General features: G+C 38.9%; 1 protein-coding gene across 8 annotated transcripts in view; it reads right to left on the bottom strand.

The window, feature by feature from the left end:
• Window positions 1–18,903, bottom strand: part of MAGI2 (membrane associated guanylate kinase, WW and PDZ domain containing 2) — a 1,174,807-nt gene that overhangs the window by 645,613 nt on the left and 510,291 nt on the right. The window lies entirely within an intron of this gene.

Here is an 18,903-nt window from a genome sequence, read left to right as displayed (position 1 = left end):
AATATACACACAGGCACATTTACATTACAAAGCACCGAGGAAAACATAGCTGCCAGAGATTAGGCATTTTTGCTTTTGCTTTCATCGTCCCAGTTTAGCAATTAAGAGAAGCTAGTATAGTTTACAGAAATGTAATTAAACTTTTCAGTGTTAATAACAAGTCTGTATACTTTCAGAATCATCCAATGGAACAATTCTTTTAAACTTGTAAGCATGACTGTTTCTTTTTTCTTTTGCGGGTCAAAGAGTCAGTCATTTTACTATTTACACACTTTTCAAACTGGCCTTTTCTTTGACATCTCATTCAACTTATCTCGAAGTTAAGGATCATCATAAAATATTTTTAAAAAGGTAATATGGAGCCCTGACCGGTTTGGCTCGGTGGATAGAGCGTCGGCTGTGCACTGAAGGGTCCCAGGTTCGATTCCTGTCAAGGGCATGTACCTTGGTTGCGGGCACATCCGCAGTGGGGGGTGTGCAGGAGGCAGCTGATCGATGTTTCTCTCTCATCGATGTTTGTAACTCTCTATCCCTCTCCCTTCCTCTCTGTAAAAAATCAATAAAATATATGTTTTTAAAAAAGGTAATATGGAAGGAAAAATAACTGACAGAAAACCAGAGCACATAGCATGGGTAGAAATCGATAGTTTTTTATTGTGGAACTAGACTCAATAATGAGTAATTTTGGGCTCTTAGGCAAATAACTTTTCCATTCTCTGCTTCAGTGTCTCTGTCTGAAAAAAGAACATAAATGTCATAAATGTGCCATCTCTCTCCCACCAATTAAGCAAACCTGGCAGAGAGTGATGCCCAGGTAGATACGCCACTCAGGGCACCAGCTCCAGAGGCCACTGGAAAAACTAGTGCTGACCTTGTACAGTGTAAAGTTCAATTTATAGTCTCCACACTACATCCAAAGAATAAATCTGTCACCACCTCGTTCCCTGCTTCAAAGTTTTTTATATCCAATGGCGAGCATAGTACCTATCTTTATCATCAACTAGGAATAGTATGCATTCTGCTCATCAAACACTGCAAAGAAACGTGAGATAATCTCCATAAACTATTCTGAGATTATATATATATATATATATATATATATATGTATATATATTACTTTATAAAGCTAAACAATAAGTACTTAGAAGGAGGATCAATAAGTTTGGCAAGAACAAGAGTCAAACGAAGAATCTCTCAGCCTTTGGGGTTCCATGCATGGATTCTTCATTTTGAGAGTCTAGGGGAGACTGGTGCCTCAACAAAACAGGAAAGTGGGGAGGGCAGAGCTGACATAGCATTACCTAGCTCGGGAGATAACATTTCAAACTCTTACACAAACAGCCTCTCATTCTCCCCAGAGAGATGCCAGAAGAGCATCGCATTTATTGCTGGGACTGGGCACTCCAGCGGAAATACACACAGTCCACGCCATAACCACCACTCAGAGGCAAGCATGGAATGAGTAACAGCTTTTCACTCCTCTTGCTTGTTTTGTATTTTAAAACCTTGCATAGAAATATCCTATTTAGGCTTTTAAAATAAATTATAGGCTAACTGGCTGCAAATTTAGCTTCAATGTATACTACAAAAACTGGCACCAAAACATTGGACAATAACAAAAACAAACAAACAAACAAAAAACTTCCCTTAGAAAAGTAAGTTGGGTTTGGCAAATTCAGGAAGACCTAAAATTTTGTAGGATAAAAACATGAAGGATTTCACTTTACAGTCTCTTATAACCAAATCAGCTCCTTTTCACCTGTCATTTTTTTCCTTCTAACTTTGGGTGTCTTCATTTTGCATTTACCCAATTCTTTTTCCCTCCACTTCACCTGTTGATCTTTCTTCTTTTTGGCCATGGTATCACTTTCCTTGAAAGTGCAAAGTGTTGCCGTAACCGGTTTGGCTCAATGGATAGAGCATTGGCCTGCGGACTCAAGAGTCCCAGGTTCGATTCCGGTCAAGGGCATGTACCTTGGTTGCGGGCACATCCCCAGTAGGGAGTGTGCAGGAGGCAGCTGATCGATGTCTCTCTCTCATCGATGTTTGTAACTCTCTATCCCTTTCCCTTCCTCTCTGTAAAAAATCGATAAAATATATATTTAAAAAAAGGAAAAAAAGAAAGAAAGTGCAAAGTGTTGGCAATGAGAGAGAGTGGGGAAGACCTATCTTATTTTGGGTCAAATAACACTTGGATTTTAACCCAAACGCTAGAGTATGAGGACTTTGAAGCTCCATGTTATTCCAACAAAGAGGCATGAACATGGAATTTAGACTGCATTTATTTTATTACTAAAATCAAAGCATCTTGATTTAAAGAGACTTCTTAAAGCTAAAAAAACATAAATTAACAAAAATGTTATAGCAACTAATGTCTTCTGTGACTCAAGGAACAAATTAAAGTACTGACAGAAAGTAGAATAAATCTTTACTCATGCATTCATTTATTCAACCAATGGTATTGAACACTTCCTTTATGCTAAGCATTATCTAAGCTACATACAAGATAAATAAAACAAAATCTGGACCCTTTCAGAAGTTGAAACTATGTACCAATGACATACAATAAATGTTGATGTAAATTGTTATGGAAGGTCAGCAAAGGGGGAAATTTCTCCTTAGTGGGATGCAGGATGGTTACAATAGAATTGGTGACATTTGAAATGAGCCTTTTAGAATGGGTTTTCTGGGTAAGAAAGCAAAGGCAAAGAGATTTCCGTCTAAGAGACAAAAAGCATGAACAAACAGAAACCTGTGTTCAGTGTGTTGTAACGGGACCACAGGGTGCTTATAGGGAGGGGTGGTTTGAAAGGTAGATCAGAACAGACTGTGAATGATCTTGAATGCTCTGCCCAAGTATTTGTGTTTTACCTGAGACGCAGTGGCAAACTATTTAAGGTTCTTTGGCTGGTCAATTATTTGTTTTACAAAGATTATTTTGGCAGCAATGCAAAGGGTGATTTATAGCAATGTTTCTAAAACTTTTCTAATAATAAGAATAACCTGCAAATGATAGTAAATACATAGATTTCTGGATTCCACTCCAAATCTAGAGAAGAAGGTCAGGAATCTCTATTTTTAAAAAATATTCCAGGGGATTAGACATATAAGGTTAGTTGCACAGAGAATTAATATACCTAGGATCATTATTAAGCCAAATGAAATACTTTTGCTTTCTTACATTAAAATAATAGATTTTTACATACAGGTTGCGAACATTTATCAGAATCAAATACCATGAATGTGCTCATGTTGTACCATGAAGTATAAAATCCTATATAATAAAAGCCTAATAATCAAATTGTCCCCTCAGGTGGGAGTTCAACCGACCAGGAGTTTGGCCGTTCACTATGACGTGCGCTGACCACCAGGGGGCGGCACAGAAAATGGCGGGTGTTGGCAACGCAGCACTGGCAGTGGGCGGCAGTGGAGCAGATAAATGGGCAGTTCCAGGCCAAGGTGGGTGTGAGTGGGGGCCTGATCGCCCCACAGATGGTGACCAGTGGTGGTAGGGGGCAGGGCAAGTGGGTGGTGCCAGGACAAGGCAAGGTGCCAGATGGGGCTGCGGGGCTGTGAGGCTGGGGGCACGAGCTAGGGCCTGATCTCCGCAGGCCACGCCAAGGGACCCCACCCATGCATGAATTTCATGCACCAGGCCTCTAGTTATAAATAGCAGTCCAGGTCATCTGATTTCTATTTTGTCTTATGTGAAACTTTGTGTCCTGTTAGGGTCTTTCTCACATCTAGGGCTTTGAAATCATTTCCTAAAATAAACTCCCTCCCCTTCCTTTCTTCATCTCCAATTTAATCATCCTTCAAGAACTCCCTGCTAACATCATGCACATGAATCTGCCCCTTTTCTAGTAGAACTTATACTTAAAGCATATTGATATTACAACAGCAGCCCCAGGAATAATACTACTAATATACAACTCTCATATTAGCATGCTTTTTAAATTCTCACAATAACTCTACAAAGTACTATCACTACCACTTAACCATTGAGGAAACTGAAGTCTAGATACATTAAATAATTCACCAAAGGTCAGAAAACTAATAAATGGAAGTTTCTAGATTAGAACTCCAGTCAGTCTGTGCTACACGAATTAGATATCATATCTTATTTCCTAATTTTCCAGATCACAATATTTAGTAGTTGAATATCTCAGTATATATATATTTAAGATAATGGAGAAAGAAATCTATAATTTTTTTATCCTTTTTAAAAATTCTTTACTGTTTAATGTATTACATAAGTCTCCTTTTTCCCCCATTGACCTCTCCCGGCCGTCCTCAACCCCCAGCACATGCCTTCCCCCCGCCACGCCCCCCATGTGTGTCCAGTGGTTATGCTCATATGCACTCATACAAATTTTGTTACGGCTTTGCTTTCTATTATTGCAAACTGGCTAAAGGCTCAGTTTGAGGAGCTGGACGCTGGCTTTGTATTTAAAGGCTTTCTCTGCCACTTTCAAAGTGTATGAGCAAGGGCAAGTCATTTAATTTCTCTGTGCCTCAGTTTCCTGACCCATCTCATAGTTGCATCTTGAGAATCTGTGTTAAGTACTTACTCTAATTCCTGAAACTCACTAAATATTGAATTTTATTTTTTATTATTATTGTTGTTATTAACAAGTGAGAAGCAAATTGTGTATCCGATCAGTTTTCCATCTCATCAGAGATACTTAGGGGTGAAAAAGCATCACTAACTGTATACCATTAAAAGCTACCATTTAGGTAGCCTCATTCAAGCTTACAGAGCTACAGATGATTTAGTCAGACAAGGAAGCTGCCCCAAGTACTATTCGACTAGTCATGAACTCCATACATTCCTTAATTAATAGGTCTGTAATGTATGGTCTCTTGAGACCTTTGAGATAGCTGCCTGGCAGGCAGGAAGTAAAAATTACACAATTTTTAAAAGCCAGCAGCTTGCATTTTAGCAATAAACTAAATATCCATTCTTAAAAATCAATTATACCTACTTTCTGTATAAATTGCTGTCTTTTTTTAAATATTCCCAATATTTCCATGGATCAGTTCCTTAAATTCTGATATATGTATTCTTAAAATTTCTTTTAAGTATTCAATGTACTTGCCAGTTAAGTGTATGCTAAGGGTAGATAGGATATTGTGCTTATATAAAATCAAATCAAATAAATAGATGTTATCTGATTGTGGGAAAATTCTGCATGAGAATTACAGTTATTATATCTACAAACTACAGACAATTAAAACCTTGAGAAAATTCTCTTCTTTTTTTAATTATATAAATTGTTTCTCCTAATAGGAAAAAAATCCTATGTTTGATGACTTGTGGGAGCGTGGATTAAATGATTGACATATTGCAGTTGTACATTGGGTCTGAGGATAGATTACTTTTGAGTTGGGAACTATGGTTAATATTTGCAGAGCCTGGATCTCTGGCTTATAGGCTGCATTACACTTTCTATAAAAAAAAGACACAACTCATTTGGTTTTGACTGTTTATGCTAAATAAATACATTTTTAGTCACTGTCAAAAGTATCCTAATTCTACTTGAAGATAATTACATGTACGGTCATGCATGCATAATATCATAGGCAATAAAGTTTGATTATCCCAGTCTAAGAAAAGAAAAGCAAAAAGAAAATTCCTGCTCTGGATTTTTCTTGACTAACCAGCCAAATGGGTGCTTTAAGAATGGCCCTTAGCCCTGGCCGGTGTGGCTCAGCTGGTTGAGCATCATCCCATGTACTGAAAGGCTACAAGTTTCCATTCCTGGTCAGGGCACATATCTGAGTTTTGAGTTACCTCCCCAGTAGGGGTGTATGTGGGAGGCAGCCAATCAATGTTTTTCTCTTTCCCTCTCCTTCCTGTTTCTCTAAAAATCTATTTTAAAACTCTTAACAAAATAAAAAGAATGGCCTTTAAATATAGCTTGGTGTCAAAGGCAGGCCTTAGTAACCCTGACTTCACCACTTCCTAGCTGTGTGGTACTAGACAAATTATTCGTTTGTAAAACAGTGGTAATATCTGTTGCATGGAGTTCTCAGGTATTAAATGAAATGATGAATATAGAGTGCTGAACACAGTGCCTAGCATACCATCAGTACCACCACCCTTATCACATTATCATCATCAACACCACCATTATCATGACATACTTATCATCATCATTATCACCACCACAGCTATCATCTCCGTCATAATCCTCCTCTGCCTCCTCCTCCTCATCATGATCACCAAATATTTATCATGCACCAGACACTGCTCTAAATAAGCACACAATAAATAGTAGCTTCATTATTATAATATTTCCCTTTACTGCTTTTCAGCTCATGACATTGTATATTCTGAGTCTGTTAGCTTGATGTAAAACACGCCATCATGTTCCAATAGGCCCAATCAAAACAACAGTTTACACTTAAATACCTATCAGTAATGAAGTAACAAATAACATATTTCCCTTTCCCTATTATTTTCATTAACAAGTCTCAGGATTAAATCGTGCACATGAAAGGTACCCCGTAGGCAGCCTAGGGCCTAGGTAATTTCTCACTTCCCTGAAGGTAACTCGTCATGCATTCACAATCCATATGATAACTTGCTTCATACAACTGAAGAGACCAACATACAAGCAGAAGTGCTTTCTGTACTGAGTGGACATCAATACGTTCCTGTGCTGACAGCTGTCCTGCATGGGATTGCATTTGTGATCTCAGGGTGTGTTATCCTACTTCAGACTTCTGACAACCAGACTGAATTGTGATCTTTTATCTTCTCCAGAGGCTCATGCTTTTCCATAACCTTTACTTCATCTTGTGGACCCCATCAGATAGACATAAATGGGGTGTATAGGGGGTCTCCTGCTTTGCTTGGGCTGAGCCAGGACAAAAATGTGAAGTGAGTGCAATTTGCTGTCATATCTTCCACTTTCCTTCTCCTCCCCTTTAAAGTCCTCAGTGGCCTTTCTCCATTCCATCCAGAGTCCTTTGGATGATTCTCATCTCAAAAAACCAAGATTCAGTAGAATGCACTGTGTAAATCTCTATGTGTTACCTGAAGTAAGGATCCTTATTGTCGTAGTGGCTCAGATGGTTTGTACAACCTCTTAAAATGAAAATATTCCTTGGAAGTAGAAACTAAAAACAATTTCTAGAAATTTTAAACCATGGCCAAAAATATGTCTGTTTAAATAAACTGAACTCAACAGAGCTTATTACTTACAATGTCCTTCAAATCATGAAGGAAAATGAATACAGTGGGAGATACGTATTCTGATTTGACTAGCCTAGTATTGAGAAAAAAGACAGTGGATGGGCACCTTGGTTTTGAATCATAACTCCACCATGAATGGACTGTGTAACATTGGGCACGTTAGCTCAAGGTCCCTCAGCCTTAATTTCCTCATCGGTGAAATAGAAAATATAATGCCTAGAAGTAAACCAATCATTAATTTACTCACACATAATCTGGCACATAATAGGCTTTCAGAAAATAGGACTTTTGTTCTTGCTCTTCCTAAGTAGTCAGCTATTAAATAAATCCTTTTTTCCCATGGGTCATCTTCTACAGGTTACCTCATCTGCTCACATCTCCTTAGTTCACCTAACATTTGCATTACTGTCCTTCAGCATAAAAGGTTTCACATGTAGTAAAATGTGGTTTTGCAAAGGTTCTGATTTCAGTCAAGTAATCTACTTTCCCCAAGGCACCAGAGCAACTTAATAAAACCAAAATCAAATGAAATTGAATTGAGAAAAACAGAGAAGGAAAAGGTAAACAAAGGAGAGAGGACTGAAGAGAGGAAAGAGGAGAAATAGTTACATTATTAACCTAGAAGACAGGTGATGCTGCCTTACCATGGGAGAGTATAGAGTTCAGTTGAACTCTATTAAGGATTAAGGAAACCTAGGCCTTCAATAACTCATGTAATGTCAATGACCTTCTCTATGAAATGAAGATATTGGACTTTTCTGAAGATCTCATCCAGGTTGTAGATTTTGGTTTTATGAGATTAGGAAGTAAAACATTTCTGGAGGACCCTTCAAATATTGAATTCCATTAGTCCATCCTGGGAAAGGTTGCTCCCATTGTGGGCTCCCCTTGACTCAACTTGATTCTTTGTCAGACATGGCTACATGCTTTATCTACATCATCCCGTTTAACCCCCATGGTAGTATTACTATCACCACTTCAGAGAGAAAGCATTTTTAACTCAGTGAGTCTAACTGACTTTGCCAAGATCAAAGAGGCAAAAGGACAGAACGGGATTAACACCACCTCTCAATACAAAGCCCCCGGTACTTTTTATTGCACCATGCTGCCACCCTCTGGGAAAGAAATTGGGAATAAAAGCTATATACAAATTGAACGTTCTTTGAATGATTCTGCATTAATATTTTAGATAAATGTGAAGAGTCCAGCCATAGTCATGGCAATTTGGGAAAACATGCCCTTTTAGTTTAACAACTGGCTCTCTGAGAAAACAAACACATAAACAAACCGATTTGCTGCATCTGCCAATTTTTGTCGAGTAAATATGCCTCGATAGCCAATTTCAACCTTTCAACTTAGAGTCACTGAACTGGGGTTGGGGAGAAATGCACCCATGGCTCTCTCCAGGCGGAGGGGCCATCTCCAGCATATCACAGTGTGTGTGCGAACCCAAATGTACATGCCACTTTCGTTTCCTTTTAAAAACAAACAATGACAGGACAATATGTCATTTCAAATGCTTTTCAAGTAACTATGAGTACCATGTGTTTCAATTTCGCCCTAATCAGTTTCCCTTTTTTTTGGCCAATTACGCCGATTACTATTGCACCTCTTAAAATTTCCCAAAGTAACTGTCAAAAATCCCAGCAAATAGAAAGAAAACCCCAAGCTCCCAATCTTGACCCTTTTATTTCTTTCTATATACTGGGTGGTTCTTACATCACTTTCAAATGAATACTTTTTAGGTTTCTTATGCGATGTGTGAGGTTTTCAAGGGACCCCCAAGGCAGGGTTTCTCCAGCAAACCAGCAGGTGACAATTGCCATATTTGTCAGGACTGTCTCAGCAAAGGACCATTAGGGAAACCTGAACAGAAAGACAAAACAAAACTATCCCATGGCCTTGCGTTACTTATTTCTCATCTTAAGGTGCCATAACTGCTTGAATTCCTCTGGAATAAAAGCAAGGTGACTGACAAGTTGTAAGGAAATTGCATGCATAATTTACATGTCACAGTGAGCAAGCAGAGGAGTTGTCATTTGTGTAGACTGCCTTCCAAATGATATTCAGATAGATGGTTTGAAGAATGACTTCTGATTGCTGAGACAATTTAGTTTATCTTACTCATTTCCTGTGATTGTAAGATGCAGAAGTACGAATAGAGCAGAGGTTAAATGTGAAGAGCATTCTATGTAAGAAAATCTGCAAAATGCTTGAATTATTGCCATATAAATGGGCAGAAATTTCTCCCCACCTACTCAATAAAAGACAAAGAAAAAAAAGACACTTTTTAAAGCATCATGGCTATTTAAAGGAAAAATGAGATTGAATTGAGGAACAACTCCCCTTTAAAAATTATGATAAAGGAGAGAAAATAATCCTTTTCATTGTTATCTACAGCACAATATACTTATATCTGAACATAGTCTACTTAAGAAAAAAGTATTAGAAAGTTAAAATAAGAAATAATGCTTTTATAATAGAAGAAATATGCTTTAGGACTATACTAAAGCAAAGATGCTAACATCAGGAAGAATATCTTAACTATTAGCATGGCAGGGACCAGAACAGATGGCTAAAGGGAACTGGACATTAGTCAGTGAAGAATTTTGCTTTGAAATATTTAAGAACAAATTTCAAAGGGGAAAGACAAGGCAGGCTTCTTTCAGGTAGCAAAAGTACTAAGCAGATTACTCTAAGGAAAGATGTAAGAAGAGAAAGTGAAATACTAGCAGCTTCCAAATCTGATTATCTCTCAAAATCTTCTTGGGAGCTTTCAAAATACATTTTCATAGGTCCCTTCCTTGGAGGTTCTATTTCTGCAAATGAGATTCCTTCTCTTATGTCAGTTCTTGAATTTTGGCCATACTCTCATATGACTCTAGCTGTATTACATTTTTTACATTTTTATTTTCTTTTCCCAACTAGTTTGCAAACACTCTTATGCTTCTATATCCCCCAAAACACCTTGTCAGAAAGATCAGGGATACTCGCTAATATGTGTGGGTTAATTGGTCATCTTGACACTGCTGTTTAAGATAAAAATCACCCAGGTGATCAATTACAGGGACTATAGAAACTTAGACCCACACTTGAACAAAGATTTTAATAACAAAACAAAAATGTGATGTTAAAATCAAAAATGTGTCCTAAAATGGCCAACAGCAGGAAAATGCATGTTTTTCAGAATGATTCATGACATGAAGCCATGTTGGATTTATTTCTGGAGGATGTTGATTTGACTTGGAGGTGGTTAAACTTGTCACTCTGGTATAGTGTGTGTATTCACATGATGTGAAAGAACATAATTATAGCTGTCCCTTGATAGTCTATTCATTTACAGCACTATTTTGGAAACAGTAAGTTTTTAAAATTGGTTTTTCGTGTTTGGGGAAGTTCCACTGTAGAGGAGTTTTGGAGCTTTGCCTCCTATGGATTTTCTCCATTGTAATTCAATAACATGTAATTGAATTTCAATGGTAAGTCTACCAGTTGCCAATTTCTGCCCTCAGGTTAAGGAACTTTCTTCTTCAGGCACCCAGGCCTACCAGTGCTGAGTCCCGGGCCCAGGGTTTTGGAGTGCAGTGCTGTTTCAATGAACACCTGTGCTCATTAATAGACAGCAAAATAGCTACTGTAGTGAAATCCAATTTAATTTTAGGAATTTGAGAAAAACTCACCATATTTTTTCCTCTAGCACACAGGATGTGGCCTACTTCTTTAAAATGTCAAGCATAGAGACACAGATTTTATTTAAAGAACATGGAAACACTTATTTCTCATCAGGGAAAAGAGAAATTGATCATGTTTTCTGAAAGCTCATACTACCGGCATTGTCATAATGTATCAGGGACTTTCAAAGGCATTATCTTATTTGATCATTATAACCATTCAATCAGGTAGCTAAGGGCAAGTATAATAACTCAGTTTTTCAGATTAAAAAAACTAAAACCCAGAAAAGTTAAGATTAAGTGTAAACTAGGTTGGGTATTCTTTTTCTGTATTTTCCCTTACCATTAAATAATGCAATAGCTAAGAACTATTTCCTTGCATCATTCTAAAGGTTCTAGTTAGGCATGAATGGTGCCTGAGTTAAGATAAACAGGTATTTTCTTCATACTTATATATAAACTAGGCATTGTGCACAAGATTCAAGCACAGGGGGTGGCCCTCAGCTCGGCCTGCACCTTCTTGCAATCCAAACCCCTCGGGTAGGGTCCCTAGGCCTGGCCAGCGATCAGGGCCTATTGGGCCTTTCCTTCCCCCGGCTACTGGCAGCTGGCCCCACCCCCACTGCTGCCACTGCTTGCCATCTATGTGGTGCTACCCTCCACCCCCACCACCAGTCGCCTCTCTCTGCGGGTGACAGGTGTTGGGTGTGATCACTTGGCTGGCTTGGGCCTCCCTTTGAGGGGTGATTGTGGGGCAATGGTGGGGGCCCCTGACCAATCACAATAGCACCTGCCTTGGCTGGCCTGGCACCAGTGTGTGTCATAGTGTGGTCGTCGAAGTGTCGTTTGGACAGTCATTCTGCTATTTAGTTGTTCAGTCAATTTGCATATTATGCTTTTATTGTTATAGATTTATGGGGAAAAATATATCTTTAAGCCATTGCTTACATTTATATGTATATGTTCATTAATGTAAAATGTTCACAAAAATTGAAATTAACTAAATAAATAATAAAGCTATCACTGTAGAACTTTTTTTACAACATAATTTTGAAGCGATTATTTAACTTTGAAAATGAACACAGATTGACACTAATTAAAAATATTTTCAAATGATATAAAAATCTAAATAAGAGCAATGCTTTGAATTTTGTTCTGTTGCAAGTTAGTTTATTGAAAAGTAAATGAGGAATACAGGTTTGATTTTGCAAACAAAATAGAGATTGAATACTTTTATTTTAGAAACCATTTTCATTGGTTGTTCAGACCAACAGTACAAAGTTGTGTAAGTATTCTACTTTAATTTCCACAAATTTACAAAATCCTGAGGTATTAATGAGAAGAAATTGAAGATCATTATTTAAAAACTATTAACTTAAAAACTGTTGAATCAAAAAACTGTTAACAAAAGCTTTGCATAATGAGTTGACTTTTTGCTATCATGTCAAAAATACTGCCTTTGATCCCACTCACTTGTCCTCTCTGGGTATGTATACAGCATTTTTTTTTTTGTACTCTGTTATTTGTTTTCTTTTTTGGGATTTAAAACTATGTCATTTACTCACATAATTGCCATATGTTTACTCCTTGTATTTGAGAACTCCATGCTATTTATTTCTCCTCTTTCCTGTCCCGTAGGCGAGTCATCTAACTTATTTTATCTAAGTGTCCATATCTATAAAACAAAACGTCGGACAAGATCTTCCTTATGCTCTATGTCAACTTTGAAATGATATGCAGTTTCAGAGAAAACCTGAAGGGTCCCCCAATAGTGTAACATTGAAGGACAAGGATGAAGAGAGTTTCTTTTTCACTCTCTGCACATTATGCGTGGACATCCCTTGATGATGCTTCATACCCTAGACAACTACACATTGAGAATGTGAGACAGAGAAATGGTGAAGCAGGCAGACAGTGAGGCAGGCGGAGCGGGACTGAGTGAGGGGTCTACTGGACATTTATGGATTGCACGTGAATTAGAGGTGGTAGTTAAGCACTATTACACCCTGAGCCCTCACGCCCTCAGGAGACCAGCAAACCTGTCAGCAAATCCTATCATTCATGCCTTCAAAACAGATCCAGAATCTAACCCTTTTCTCACTACTCACACTACCAGCAAGTTCCCTAATGTCTAATCTGGATAGTGGCAGTAGCCTAATTGGTCTCCCCATTTCTGCTCTCTTCTTAGCCAGAGTGCTGACCTTGTTAAAACATAAATCAGATCCTACCAGCTCTTTGAACCTCAAAGATTTCCCATTTCACTCAGAGTGAAATCCAGTGTCATACAAGATTTACGAGGCCCTTCACAATTTGCTGGCCATTCCCAACAGTTTACCCCTTCTTTGTTCACTGGGTTCTGGCCACACCTGTCCCCTCACCATCCTTAAACAGCAGTCAGAATCCATCATGAGAGCTCTGTAATTAAGGTTCCCTCTGCCCACAATGCTCTTCTCCGAGATATGGACATCACCAGCTTCCTTATTCTTTTCAGATCTTGGTTCCAAATTTACCTTCTACACGGAGGCCCTTTCTGACCATCCCACCTAACTTTTATCCCTCATCATCCACACATCACACACACAGTGAATATTCCTCTTTCTTGCTTTGATTTTTTTTCTTTAGCACTTGTCACCTAACATAATGCTTACTATTACATATTTGAATTATCATTTTTATTGTGTGACACCTCATTCGAATGTGTGATACCTCACTTAATAAGGCAGGGATTCGGGTCAGTTTTGTTCACTTCTGTATCGTCAGTGCCTAGAACAGTGTCTGGCAAATAATCAGCCCTCATAAAGTTTTGGGTGCACTGAATTAAATTGGGTCTAACAGCAAGATGGGAATTATGAACTGTGCCTTGCCTTAAAGGGTAGGGCAGGCACTGGGTAGTGAAGAGGAGTGCAGAGGCCGCTTTTTGTACATAGAAGTATAAGCCACTTGGGAAGAAGGACCTGCTTTGGGGAGTATGGCATTCAGTCGTCTCAAGTTACAAATGAGAAAACTAAGTCACAGAGCAGTTAAGGTCACAATAACAGCAGAAGAAGCCCAATCCTCAAACCTTCCCATTCCAGGGCCCTTCTGAAAGATGCAAACCATTCAATCTTCAAGTTTAATCAGAATAAAACACAAGCAAGAGAAGAAAGGCTTTTTCTGTTTTACCTCTATTGCTATCAAATCTTCAAGTTAATATTAGCCACAAATAAACTAATGTTAGATAACACTGCCTAGATAATAGTATCCCCTTATTAAGAATTAATGTTGCAGAAACATAAAAACGTTTAAACCCTCAAATTACAAAAAGCAGTAGTTTCAAGATGGTTTAAAAAGTGAGTGAAGGTCTAGATGACAAAAGAATGACAGAATATTGACAATTGATTGGGTAATGTATATAGAGCTTGTTATATCATTCTGTTTACTTTCCACATGTTTAAAATTTTCTATAATAAAAATTTAAGCATTAAAAATGAACTGGAAACAAATCCCAAAGTGCCGCTACTCAGTCTCATTTTCTAGTTCCTTAAAAAATAGTTATAACCAAGTGAGCTATCATTTTCTTCATTATCTGTTTCTATTTCATCTTCTCTTAATTCAAGAATAAAGAAGTCATTTTCTGCCTCTTATGCTGAAGCACAGACGAACCCTGAAGGACCCTGAGTAAGCTTGTGCACTGTAGTGATCACCTCAGAGTGGTTCTCTGTGAAAACAAGTGGATTTATACTTCAGGGAATCAAATCTCCATGCTTCACTAGAAGAAAAACCTGCATATTTCTTCCCCAGACCCATTTAGAGGCAAAGTAGTAATAAAAAATGTTTAGGTGGCATCGTCTTTCTTTTGTTTGTTTTGAAGAGGAATTTCTCCTCTGTGGTTTATTTGTGACCAATGTATTCTTATAACCTTACCTATTCCAGATTCTTAGCCTCTCATCTTTGAAGTGAGGTCAATCAAAATGCACTTTCAACATTCCTGTAGCTTTCAGGTAACTCCAACTATCATTTTCATTTCATTTTATCTTTATTCTTTATACTAGAGGCCCAGTGCATGAAAATTCATGCACTGGAGAGGAGGTCCCTCAGCCTGGCCTGCCCCCTCTCACAGTCCGGGAGCCCTCAGAGGCGGGAGGCAACCTGGTGATCAGGGGAAGGCAACGCCCCCATCACACCTCTCCTGCTGCCACTGCCGGCAGCGCAAGCCTCGGCCGGCCCTGGTTACCTGAGCCTCGGGCGGCCCTGGGCAGCTGGGCAGCTGCCATCCGAGGCTTGCCTGCACCTTGGGCCGGCCCTGGGTGGCTGGGAGGCTGAGGGGACTGAAGGACTCTGGAGGCAGGTGCTCAGCAAGGCTGGCCTGCCACCCCAGCAGGGCTGAGGGGACTGGGCGCTGTCATCTTGTGGCTGTGGGCACTGCCATCTTTGAGGATGGGACAGTCAATTAGCATATCCCCTCCTTATCAGCTGTAGGCGCTGCCATCTTTGCGACAGTGTGAGGGTTAATTAGCATATTCCTTCTTTTTTAGATAGGATTCTTGTTTTAACTTTAGGGCTCTCCAGCTGTACAGCATCACAAATTTCCTTAGTTTTGCCCTTGGCTGTCCATTCTCTGCAATCTCTTCATTTCTTCAATTGCATTATGGACACCTATCATTTTCCCATAAAAAAAAAAACCCACAAAAAACAACAACACTGAGTATAATTCGGTTTAATATATATGACTCATAGATGTATTTAATATCCAGTTCAGATTTTTCATAGTTCAAAAGTTAGCTAAGAAAGTGCTATACTTCATACTTTTCTATTCAGGAAATCTCTTTTCCCTCAGGGAAGGCTTCCCACTGATAACACCATAGTGTTCTTTGAAATATCCTTGCATGATGCATTCCCCTGATTAAAGCCCTTCAAGAACATTCCACTATGGTTCACATTAATCCAACTCCTTTCTACCCTAAGGCCATGTAAGGTGTGGTTTGTTTGCCTCTCTGGCCCTATGTGAGGGTCCTGTCCCCTGCTGGGTCACTGTCCAGGTCTCACTGGCCTTCTCTCAGCTCCGTCTAGCATCTAATCTAGGAAGGCTACCTGCAGATTCTCTGTTCAGACCTTTGTTGGTTTCCTTTCTAGCACTGATAACAGTTGGTTTTTGAATATTTTGTTCATTTGTGCTTTCACTTTTTAAGTAATGCTTTCATTATATTGTAAACCCCTGAAGGATAAAAATCTCCTATTGGCTACCATTCTGTCCCTCAGACTTAGGTAGAATTTTAAAAACTAGGATAAAATGGTTATTAGGAATATTAATTTGAGCTACCTAAGCCTCACAAACATATACTTGATTTATACTTTGTTCATCTTGGTGAAACAACTTAAGAAATCATTCAATTTTGGTTAATAGCAGAATCCATTGAATTTGACTTCAATTAACTAAATAGCCAATAATTTCCTCTTACTGGTACATGCTTTCTCAGCAAAGATTTAAAATCCATGGAAGATGAATGATACTGACTGTCATCATGACTTCATTACCCTTCACACATTTGGCTTGTTCTACTGGAACTACACAGTGACTCTTTCCAGTCCGTTTTGGTTAGCACATAAAATCTACCTGTGGTCCATTACCATGGGTGTTGTGATCATAGTCAGGATTTCTTTCTTAATTAAAAAAAAAATACACACACACACACACACACACACACTGAGTGGCCAGATTATTATGACCACCCCATTAGTACTTCGTTGGGCCACCTTTTGCCTTCAAAACTGTGGCAATTCCTCTTGGCATTGACTCCACGAGATGTTGAAAGGTGATGCGAGGAATCTGACACCATGCCTGATGAATAGCACTGTCCAGTTCTGTGAGATTTGATGGTTGTGGAACCAGCTGCCTGATGGCTCTTTTAACTTCATCCCACAAATGCTCAATTGGATTGAGATCTGGTGATTGTGGGGGCCACCTAAGCAAGGTAAAGTTTCCCTTATGTTCTTAAAACCACTCCTGCACAATACGAGCACCGTGGCATGGCACCGTGGCATTGTCTTGTTGGAAGAAGCCATCTCCATTGGGATACGCCATTAACATGATAGGATGAACTTGATCAGCAACAATACTTAGGTATGTTGTGCTATTCAGACGTTGTTCTACATGAATTAAAGGGCCCAAATCATGCCAGGAAAACATGCCCCAAACCATAACACTGCCCCACCAGCTTGAAGCGTTGTACTCATGCATGTGGGGCGCATGCTTTCATGCTGTTTCTGCTAAATTCTCACTCTGCCATCTGCATGATGCAACTGAAAACGTGATTCTTCGGACCACATGACTTTTTTCCAATGCTCGACTGTCCAATCCTTGTGTTCCTGTGCGAATTGGAGACGTTTTATCTTGGTAACTGCAGACAGCAAAGGTGTTCGAACAGGCCTTCTGCTGTTTTGCTGATACTCACTCCAAGGCTCCGAGCGCCAACAATCATCCCACGTTCAAAGGCTGTTAAATCACGTTGTTTACCCATATCTTCAGAAAAAAAATCACTTCTACTGTCATGGTAAACAACCTGCTTCCCTATTTATAATGGTCTAGCCCTCTAGCAACTTCAGCATGAAATTATAGCTAATTTGCCTACATAATCTGGCCACTCAATACATACATACATATATATATATATATATATATATATATATATATATATATATATATATATATATATATTGATTTCAGAGAGGAAGGGAGAGGGAGAGGGAGAGAGATAGAAACATCAATGATGAGAGAGAATCATTGATCAGCTGCCTCCTGCACACCCCACACTTGGAATCAAACCCACAACCCGGGCATGTGCCTTTGACTGGAATCCAACCCGGGATCCTTCAATCCACAGGCCAATGCTCTATCACTGAGCCAAAAGAGATAGGGAAGGATTTATTTCTTTCAAATGAAAATTGTTACAAGTAGGTCCCTAAAATTGTTATAAATTGATCCCAACCTGCTTAATAATTGTAAACAGGGAGATATACTTAAATATATGTTTTAATCTATATCTATCTAGAGTTAGTGAGGGAAAGAATCAATCAATCAATCAATATATAGATCTACAGATAGATAATTTAGCATAATATATGTTTTGCATGAAACAACATTTTTTTTAATCTTCAATTTCCTTATTGGTTAAGATATTACAAATGTGTCCTATGAAACAACATTCTTATCAAGTAAAATAAATTAAGTGCATTTTCTTCTGGAAATTTTAGTTCTGGGCATCTTGGGTTTGTTTGTTTATTTTTTGTTCATGTGTTTGTTTTGGATCCCTAAGTTTGTCAAATTAATATTTCTCCATGTGTCTCTGAGTTTCCTTTAGAAATCAGAAACTTTTGCTAGGGAGTGAGATGTTTCAGCTGTACACCAGTCAAAAATACAGCACAAGAATGGTTGCCCTACTCGGTTAGCTGAGGCATGATATGAGGCCTTACTCTTTTAAAAATACCTACTCCAGCCCTAGCCGGCTTGGCTCAGTGGATAAGGCGCCGGCCTGCGAACTGAAGTGTCCCAGGTTCAGTTCCGGCCAAGGGCACATGCCTGGGTTGTGGGCTCGATCCCCAATGTGGGGCATGCAGGAGGCAGCCGATCAATGATTCTCTCTCATCATTGATGTTTCTATCTCTCTCTCTCCTTCTCCCTTCCTCTCTGAAATCAATAAAGAAATATATTTAAAAAAAATACCTACTCCATTATTTATTTATTTAATTACAATCCCTCCTTTGAGGTTTGGCGCTATCTATAAAAAGCAGAGAAAAGCCCTACTTGTTTGTCTCAGTGGATAGAGAGATGGCCTGTGGACTGAAGGGTCCAGGGTTTGATTCTGGTCAAAGGCATGTACCTTGGCTGCAGGCTCAATCCCCAGGGGCAGGGTGTGCAGGAGGCAGCTGATTAATGTTTCTAACTCTCTATCCCTCTCCCTTCCTCTCTGTAAAATCAATAAAATGTATATCTAAAAAAAAGGCAGAGTAACAAAGCACAGAAGATTCATAAAAGTGAAAGAAGATCCCTGATGA

This window comes from Myotis daubentonii, chromosome 10 (genome assembly GCF_963259705.1).
Source record: "Myotis daubentonii chromosome 10, mMyoDau2.1, whole genome shotgun sequence".
Lineage (NCBI taxonomy): Eukaryota > Metazoa > Chordata > Mammalia > Chiroptera > Vespertilionidae > Myotis > Myotis daubentonii.
The sequence above is the reverse complement of the archived record's forward strand: the minus strand, read 5'-3'. Positions and strand labels throughout refer to the sequence as shown.